General features: G+C 32.9%; 1 long non-coding RNA gene across 1 annotated transcript; it reads right to left on the reverse strand.

The window, feature by feature from the left end:
• Positions 1–1,726: 1,726 nt before the first annotated feature.
• On the reverse strand, positions 1,727–9,114 carry LOC145563885 (uncharacterized). The gene is made up of 3 exons (XR_014094656.1): positions 8,929–9,114; positions 5,187–5,458; positions 1,727–1,987 (listed from the first exon to the last, which is right to left on the reverse strand). It is a non-coding gene; the product is annotated as an uncharacterized LOC145563885 (long non-coding RNA).
• Positions 9,115–9,456: the final 342 nt, after the last annotated feature.

The following is a 9,456-nucleotide window of genomic DNA, read 5'->3' on the forward strand; positions in this document are numbered from 1 at the left end:
CGGCGGGAAATCAGTCTTGGTGTCGTAACTCTCTCGAGGGACATAAAAAACCCCAAAATCGTCGGTAGTGGGGGATTACTCAGGGACAGGAGTTTTGGTTTGTAGTGGCCAACGGGTAGGGATGTTAATGAGTCGAACCTCTCGTGAAGTGTTCGAGACTCGTGTTGGTCAAAGCTCTTAATGGGCTCAGTTTAAGTGGGCTCGACTCGAACTTTGGTTTGGTTCGAAATCTTAACAAGCCAGGTGCGGGCTATCTTTGGCTCGGCTCTAAAGCTTGTGAACAACCTTGGATTTTTTGTATAATATTAATTTTTGTAATAAAGTAATTATTAACATAAATTCTGTTTCGTATTTAGCTCTAACAATCTAAAATTAATCTTCAAAACTCTAGGTGCATTTTCATTAAGGGCCTGTTCTCATACGTTTATTTTCAGTTCAGTTCAGTTCAGCTCTAATAAGTTCAGTTCTATTCAGTTCAGTTTAGTCCAGTTTAGTTCAGTTTAGTTTATGTCTAATGATATTGCTAATGATATAAAGCCAAATTTCATTCTTTTAAGCTCTTATTACAACGACGATAACAATAATAATAATAATAATAATAATAATAATAATAATAATAATAATAATAATAATAATAATAATAATAATATTGATACAATTCATTGTTCAAATGATTATATTTTTTTGATACACATTTTTATAATCGGTTAATTCTTCATCCTCTTCGAAAAGAAAATATTTTAATTATATTGTATATTTTTCTTAAATATTTTAATATGTAAATTTGTATATTCACATATTTATAATAATAAATAATCAAAGATCACTAATCCGTAGTTAAATATCACTAATTAATAAGTTCAGTTCAGCTCAGCTTGGTCCAGTTCAGCTCAGCTCAACTCAACTCTATTCAGTTCAGCTGAGTTCAGTCAGTGAGAACAGACCTCAAGTTTTAAAAATTTCGTTCATGGCATTTATTGTTGTTTAAGTAGAAGAACTAACAAAGATAGAGGAAGGAAATAGTTCACTGATAGATAGGACCAAAGGATAAAATATTTTGAGTTATAAAAGCAAAATTTGATTGGCTTAAACAATGGCTAGGGAACAATTTGGGCCATGGTAATTCTGGGCTTGAGAGGCCTTATCGAGCCAATATCTCCTTTAGTAGTCTTGAGCTCAAGCGGAGCTCAATTTTTCGACGAGCCCGAGCTTTGAGCCCAAGCCTAACCTACCCAAGCTACCTAGGCTCGATCTCAACTCGTTAACACCCCTACTAGCGAGTGAGGGCAAGGGTTTTTTTTTTAAAAAAAAAATTTATTTATTTTTTACAATCAAAATTTTATTTATGAATTCTTTCAAAAAAAAAAAATTATTTTATGAACATATTATGACATGTAGCAAAATTAACCCAAACAACTAGTTACCCTCTAAAACCAACAGCTTATGACTCTTGGGGAAAATACTCTACAAAAAACGACTAATAATCCTTAATGAAATCAATTTTTTTGAATACCTTTAGATGTGATCAATGACAATTATGAAAGCAGGTTTTGGCATGTATCAAATGGAAGAAAGTTATGTCAAAAATAAAATTAAAAATAAATATAAAAAAAAAAAAGGAAGAAAGCGAAAAGAAAAAAAATAAATAAATAAAAGAATTGCCTTGTTTTGGGAGCACAATTGCTTAGACGATTCTTCTGGGTCGCCAGATTTTACGAAATGCAACTTCTTTTGCATGAATCTAACTTCCTTACATCACTTCACCATGTCTCAAGATCTTTACAAAATTGTGAATCATAAGCATTTACATTGAAGCTTGTATGTATAGTAGCCATAGTACTCGGATGGCTTATAATTTTAAATTCATTCTACTAACAAATACAACATTTTACGAGGAAATGGACCGGGACCCAGAAGACAGCACCAGTGATCACCAGAATCCTGATTCTGAAAGAAACCACAGTTGAGATATTACGAAAAATATAACCTGCAGCCACAACACCAACCAGTGCCATAAACAGTCAAATGGTGGTCTCCCAAAAGCACAAGATTATATCATTGCCACAAAGTTACAGTCATCACTCATCAGAGTAAAACAATTCAAAGAGCATTAAATGAAAAATAGTGCACCAAAACAAACTGCATTACTATCAACTAAAAATCAAAAAGCCTAATTAACTTTTAGTGTTTTAGATGCCATAACGCGCACATAAAATCTTATTCTAGTGTCCATGGTAATGGAGCAACATCTACAAAGTAGATGTGAAAAAGAGATATCTAACCATGGACATTGGATTTCCTAAAAAAAACATGGACATTGGAATAATACTAATAACATTGCCACCATTTACTACTGCATATCAAGCAGGCCATAATTTCTCTATTTTGATTTATCAATCTTGTATTATAGCCACCATTCCACTTTCATATTAAATAAGGAGGGGGTGTTGGAAACAGCACTACTGCTAAACAAATCCACACTTGTCATAATAGCCAAACCCAAACAAAAAGCTGAACTCAGAAGTTTAGTGACCATAAGAATGTTGGTCAAGAGTTTTATATACGAGTAGCAAAAACATAGGTGTAAGAAAAACGTGGTGAAGTAAGAGAAAGAGCGTTAAAAAGTTGAGTGGATGGGTGAAAAAAAAGGGATGATACAGTATGGGGTGAGTGGAAAGGTGTAAATATTGTGGGGTAAGAGGGATAGCGATGTAAAAAAAGTTGGTCAAGAAGGGAATAAAGCAGATATGTTAAGAACATTATGAAACGAAAACATAAAATATGTTGAGAACATTATAACGGTAGTATAGTATATAGAGATGTTTAGGTATAACTAACATAACATTCAAAATAATTGGATACCTTAAAAAAGCATAACAATTTACCATCCTTTTGAAGTTATGATTAATGGAGTCATCTAATGCAAAAGTCTTCGTCAATAGCCATTAAATTATACTATTAAGTGTCTTTTCCTAAGCGTGTGTCCATACTCCATAGATTAACTGCCTATTTCCTAAATTAAAAAATATTTTAGACCATTACACCCTTATTCCCCTTTTAATTTCTCATTATATCCTAAGATTCCCACCAACTAATCTTATGCTTCATTAATGCTTGTACTTGCACAAATGAAATAAACAAACAAAAATAAATTGAGTTGTACAGCAATAACGAATGTCTTTTTAAGATTTATTCAATTTTACCCAATTGTCTTAATTCTCGTGAAATATTATAAACAAGCACTTAATTTTGGGATGGAGGGAGCATATTTTAAAATTTAATTTCCTTCCTTTTTGGGCAAATTAAATTTCCATTCTTCATGAATTCATTTGGTCTACTTCGTATATCATTGCCCTAATTACTAGATTTACTATTTGTGGAGACTTCTTTGTTGAAACTAGATACCATCAACTAAGCCATAGTCTTGTGTTAATTCTATGCATATTTTAATTATTTAGAGGCTTAATTAAAAAATTGCACAATGACCCAAATTGTTTAAAACAGCCCTGTTTGTATTGAAAAAATATAGAATTAAAAAAATTCAGCAATAAGCAAATGAAATTAGAAATATATGATACAAGTTGAGCTTTTCTACCCATTATGCAAATTATTTGCAGTACATACATCTCTAATATCCAGTAAATACATTCTTACACTTGAGACTATTAAACAAAACAAAATTATTAACCCTATCACCCTCCTATATGTTAGTTTATTTAGTATCTTCAAAAACAATCTTAAGAGCTTTTCTAAACAGTAATGTATATCCAACAGTTTTCCTATAACAGTCTTACACTTGAGACTATTACACAACAAACAACATTATTAACCCTTTCACCCTCCTATATGTTAATTATTATCTTCAAAAACAATCTTACGAGCTGTTCTAAACAGTAATGTATATCCAACAGTTTTCCCACAACTAACCTCTAAACATAGCAAAAAAAAACCTCTACAAACTACTCCACATCAGCCATAATTCTTGAAGGAAAAACTGCTTCAGGGCTCTCCTATTATTCAAAAAGTAAAAATACTGAAAAAAAAAAAAAAAAAAAAAAAAAAAAAAAAAAAAAAAAAAATTAAGTAAAAAAAAATACAAAATTTATAATTTCATTTAGGTATTTTAGGAAACTTGAGGCACTTTGTAGTATGGTAGCCAGAATTGTTTTTAGGAGCAGAGCTGTAACACTATAGCTTGAAGATCTCTTTTTTATGCTCCTAAATATAAAAACCTTGTCTATTTTTATCAGTAAGCATAGAATTCATATCCAAGCACATATTTCAGTATTCTAGATTAAGCTCCTGATATACATCCACTTCACAATAAGTCAACTACTCAAAATGGTCAGTATTTAAAGCAAAGGACATTAAGAATGGTCAGTTTTCCATTAAAGAAACTTATATGAAGATCAGAGGTTCTTCCCCAACCCATGGTTCAGAATTCTTAGTCTCAATAAAGCCACTCCAAGGAGTAAGTTTATTGCTTGGTTGGTAATGTAGAGAAGGTTCGTGACTCATGATAAATATCTGGAATGGAAAATTGCTACAAGCAATATTTGTGGCCTTTGTGGTTCTGTTCCTGAATCTGTTGAGCACCTATTTTTCAAGTGTTCCTATTCTGCTGTTATTTGGTCTCAGGTTCTGATTATGCCGAAGTTTCATAGACCTGTAGCTGATTTTGATGAGGAGAATGCTTGACCAATGAAGTCTGGGAAGAAAGGTAGAGACAAGCATAGGTTGTATTTTATCTTTTGCAGAATTGATTTATCAAATCTGGATTCAGAAGAACAAAAGGTTTTCAAAGATACCTGTGAAACCTCAGCTGCTGTTTTTCATAGAATTTGTTTAATGGTTGCTTATAGAGCTAATGACTGTCAGAAGAAGCTAATCTGTATTTAGCTATTTTGTTTGCATATAATTACTTTTATCTACCTAGAAGGCAGGAGATTATTAGTGCTGATGCTTCAGTGTTTCTTTGTGGTATTTTTGTAAATGAAGTTAGGTTGTAATTGTTCTATCTTGGTACAAACATTCTCTGTTTAATTTCCCAAAAAAAAGGATAAATAGATAAAACTGCTCAAAATGAAGTACCAAAAACCCCAAAATCAGAAAGTCAGCACAATAACTCAGGTAATGGGCACAACGCTCAATTGCAGAGAACACAATAAGCAAACTGAGCAACACACCTGGGACTCCACAAGTGACATAATGCACACTCAATCTCTGAGACCCAGTTCCACCTCAAGCTCATCATCTTCTTCGAACAACTTTAGAAGACGGGCATATTGTTCCTCTCGTTTCTTTTTCTGCCATAGCTTGAAGAGGAAAAAAGAAAAAAGCACCACAGCTGCAACAGCAATGCATATGATAGCCACTTTGGTCCCAGTGCCACTATTGTGAGTTTTTATCGCACCATCCTTGCTATCATTTTTGGAGCTTGGCGTGTCATTTGACAAACCTAATAAAAAGGAAGAGAAAAAAAATAAAGAAAAGCAAAAGGGAAATGCATGTTACCAAGACCCTATAATCAATTTCAAAACTGACTAAAATATATATATATATATATATATATATATATATATATATATATATATATATATATATATATATAAAGATATATATATATATATATATATATATATATATATATATATTTTCCCTAGATGGAAAGATACTGCTTATGTTTATACCTAAGGGAAAAACTGCAGGAGGAAGTGGAAATAGCATTTAGTCTTGTGTTACACTAAATACAACCAAAACCTACAGCCTGAAATGCAGTGACATACAGAGACAAGCTCAGAATACCTTCCACCATGCAATAGCCACAACAGTTGCATGGTACTATTCTCAGCTCACAAATACCATCATTTACTTCCATCAACCACCACCCATCTAAGTCCACAAAAAACCTAATGTCTCTTGGCAACAAATTGCTAGTTCTTGATCTGCTCCATTGTAGTAGAAAGAGAAAACCACTTTGACAAGTTGGGTGTAAAATGAAAAGTCAAGTCAAAGTTATTAAAAATATAGAGTAAAAAATAAAAAACTCTGCCAGCCAAATCTTTATGAAAATTAACAAAGAACAAGGAATTAAAAGGCTAACAGATAATGATTCAATGAATAGGAAAAATAAAAGGTGAACATCGAATAAACCTGCTTCTAAAAATTAGATGGAAAGATTCATAGATATACCATTCCAAGTTCTATCCAATGTGCAGTTACTAAAGAGCTTGTTGTTAAAAACTATACTCCGTACTATTTAGCAGGTGCAAGGTTGGCTTTAACACAAGATCCTAGACCATTTTAACCTTTTTTATAAGAAATATTGGCAATGAATTCCCCTCATAGCTCCAAGTTCAACTCTACAAGGGTATGATATTAATCTTCAAAAAGACTCTATTAAACTAGATGAAAGATAGCTAGGCATGGGAAACATCATAGTTCTGAATATGTCAAATGAGAAACTATTTTGTACTTCCAAATATTAATTTCCGCAATACTAGTAAGGAAACAGTTGGCCTAAAGGCCATAACTCTAAGTGCAATTCATGGCAAAATTTAATGGCTCAAGCTCCTCAACACCCTCTACCCCAACTTCCTAGAAATGCCATTGCAATGCACATATGTGCATACATTAATAAAGAGATTAATGATAGCAATGGTTTTTGAGCTAGCCTAGGCATGGAGAAGCAGACAATCTGACATGAACCACAGCAATAAAGAGATTAAAGGCAGCAATGGTTTTTGGATGATTAAACAAATACAATATAGCAGCTTGAAAGAGTTTTCCCATTATCTCAACAAAAACAACATGCTAAAGCCCATTTACAGAATATAAAATACTTAATTAGCATCCTAGTAACACAAACATACTAACTATCCTTTAAACTATTCTTATTATTGCCAAATTCACATCTGTATTGACATGAAATTAACACCAAATCAGAAACAAATTGTTTAGAAACTACAATGACCTATAAAATGCAAAAAATTGTTGAGTGCCTATACAATTGGCATTTATGATATCTAGTAAAAGCAACTTTTATTTATGTGTCTCCACCAAGAGTGTACCATGCTCCAATGGACACTAAGTGGATTCTTGGATTCTCTAAAATATTAAAAGGTAAAATTTAAAGTGTGAAAATGTGTGTGTGGAAATAAAACAACTCTGTCCTATAAATTACTTTGCAAACCATGGTAATAAAATTTCAATTGAGATTTGTGATATAGACATGGAGAGCAAAATACCAATTTTACAATTAAAATATCTACATGATGAGCAAAATCCAACCTTGAGGTGATTGGATTAGCAATGGAGATAAACTAAGCAAAATATAATCAATTAAACCTATGTTACTCGGACTCTCCATTTTACCTCAATTACCCGTGTTGGACCCTCACTCGGATATGGGTATAAAACTTAAAAACATTATTTTAGTTCACAAGTATATTTTTTTCACAAAATAGGCGAGTTGGACAGTTGGACAAGTACACATGCCGGACATGGGTACCCTAGTCCGAGTAACATAGAATTAAACAACTATAGGGTATTAAACAAAGATTTAGCCCACCTAGCCTACACCGGTGGCAAGATCATCAAGTTTTGAGTGAACGGGAGGACAAATATTAAAGTTAGAATAAGGCAAAGGAGAGACTGAAAGTGGGGGAGGTGGTGGGGATGGAGGAAGAGTAAGACTGGGAGGAGTGAGATAGAATGATTAGTAGAGAAAGGAAACAAATATGACAGAGGATGATCGTTCAAAGGAGAAAAATTATTCTTGGGTAGCATGGCAACTATTATTCTTATTATAAGGGGAATAAATTTCCTTTCAATAATTCAATTAAACAAAACAATTTAAAACATCAGAAATATATTTTTCCCCCTTTAAACTTCTCCACAATTATAGGCAATCCACGCAAGTAGAGGGAGTGTACAGTAGCTACCAGGACCCCAAACTGATAGCATTAAAGGCTGTCCTCCGCCTTTGATTTTAATGGACACAACATAAAAAAATAAAAATAAATAAAAAAGTATTCTTGTACATATATATATAATTAAATTGACAATTGGCGCATCAGATGAAGACAAAATTAATTCAATACAACCTCCATTCACTAAAACATAGTGCTTATTACAACAATCTTTAAAACTAAAGTCCATGTATTAGCAAGGCGCCAGAAAACAAAAATTATATCCTTTCATTCTTGATCAGGTAAGGATAGCTGTGTGGAAGGGAAGAGAAGAGGAGTTCGGAGCTCCCTTCTTAGTGCGCATAGGATACATTGAATCTACTGTGTCACTATTAGCGCTGGGGTGCACTACTGTGTCACAGATAACAGAATAATTTCGGAAGTGAATCGATAGAAATCTCTACCACACCATTCTTTGGGTAACCCCTCATGCCAAAGCATTTAAATAGTTGATAAGCTCACGGTACATGATCAATGAAATAATATTGTTTACGGCTCCAAAACCACCAACAAAACACGAAACCAGACACATAGTCAGCTTATTGAAAGCAATTGCATCCAACTGAATTACCATCGTTATAGCAACAAAACAATCCAACTATCAAATCAAAAGCCTAATTGAATAAACGTAATCATCAAAATTAATGCATAAAAAGCCTAATTTCTCAACATCTAGAAGGTTGAGCCATAAAAATTAAATTTTTAAGCAAGATCCCTAAATTCTAAATACCTGAAACATGCAAATACTCAACACATTGTCCAGCACTTACCAATGGCATTGTCTCAAACATCATAAGAAATTAACCACAAAAATCAAGAAACAATCAAAATAAACTATAAAATTTTAGCAAATTAGGTTAACAAACATGAAAACAATTAAATTGGAAGAAAGAAAATACTCTCGTTAAAACAGAATTCAAGATCAAAGAAACTAAAGAAAGAGATCTGCAGCACAAACCTGTAAACGAGTGAAGAAGGAATGAAGATAGGAAAACGAGAAGTCGAAGCGATCTCGCAGTGGAAATCTCAGGCATGGCTTCCTCTGTTAGCTTTGTTAACAAAAATGTTCTTCTCTCTCTTTCTATTCAAGCGAAGGTTGGGGGACGAAGAGTGAGTCAAATATTTTGGGCAAACTGCAACTTGTGCTCACGGTTTTCGTCTGATTTACTTCGAAATTTAAAGGACAATGTTATTAAGGTATCATTTACAAAAATACAAATCCTTATACGTGGTTAGCCACGTGGTGTGACCATTTCACGTAATCACATATAAAGCAATTAATTAAGTAATAGGGGTTACGGTAAAGATCAAATGGGGTTACTGTAGCATATGTAGGTTACTTAAATAAGAAAAAGGGGTTACTTTCTTAAATAAGTGGAATTATTCTTTCGTTTTTTAAAACGAAAAAGTAGGGGTTACTTAAATGAACAAATGGGGTTACTTATTTCTAAATTACTTGATTTCACTCGTATAATGAGTTTGAGTT

The sequence above is a fragment of the Chenopodium album genome, chromosome 10 (genome assembly GCF_948465745.1).
Source record: "Chenopodium album chromosome 10, dcCheAlbu1.1, whole genome shotgun sequence".
Classification (NCBI taxonomy): Eukaryota; Viridiplantae; Streptophyta; class Magnoliopsida; order Caryophyllales; family Amaranthaceae; genus Chenopodium; species Chenopodium album.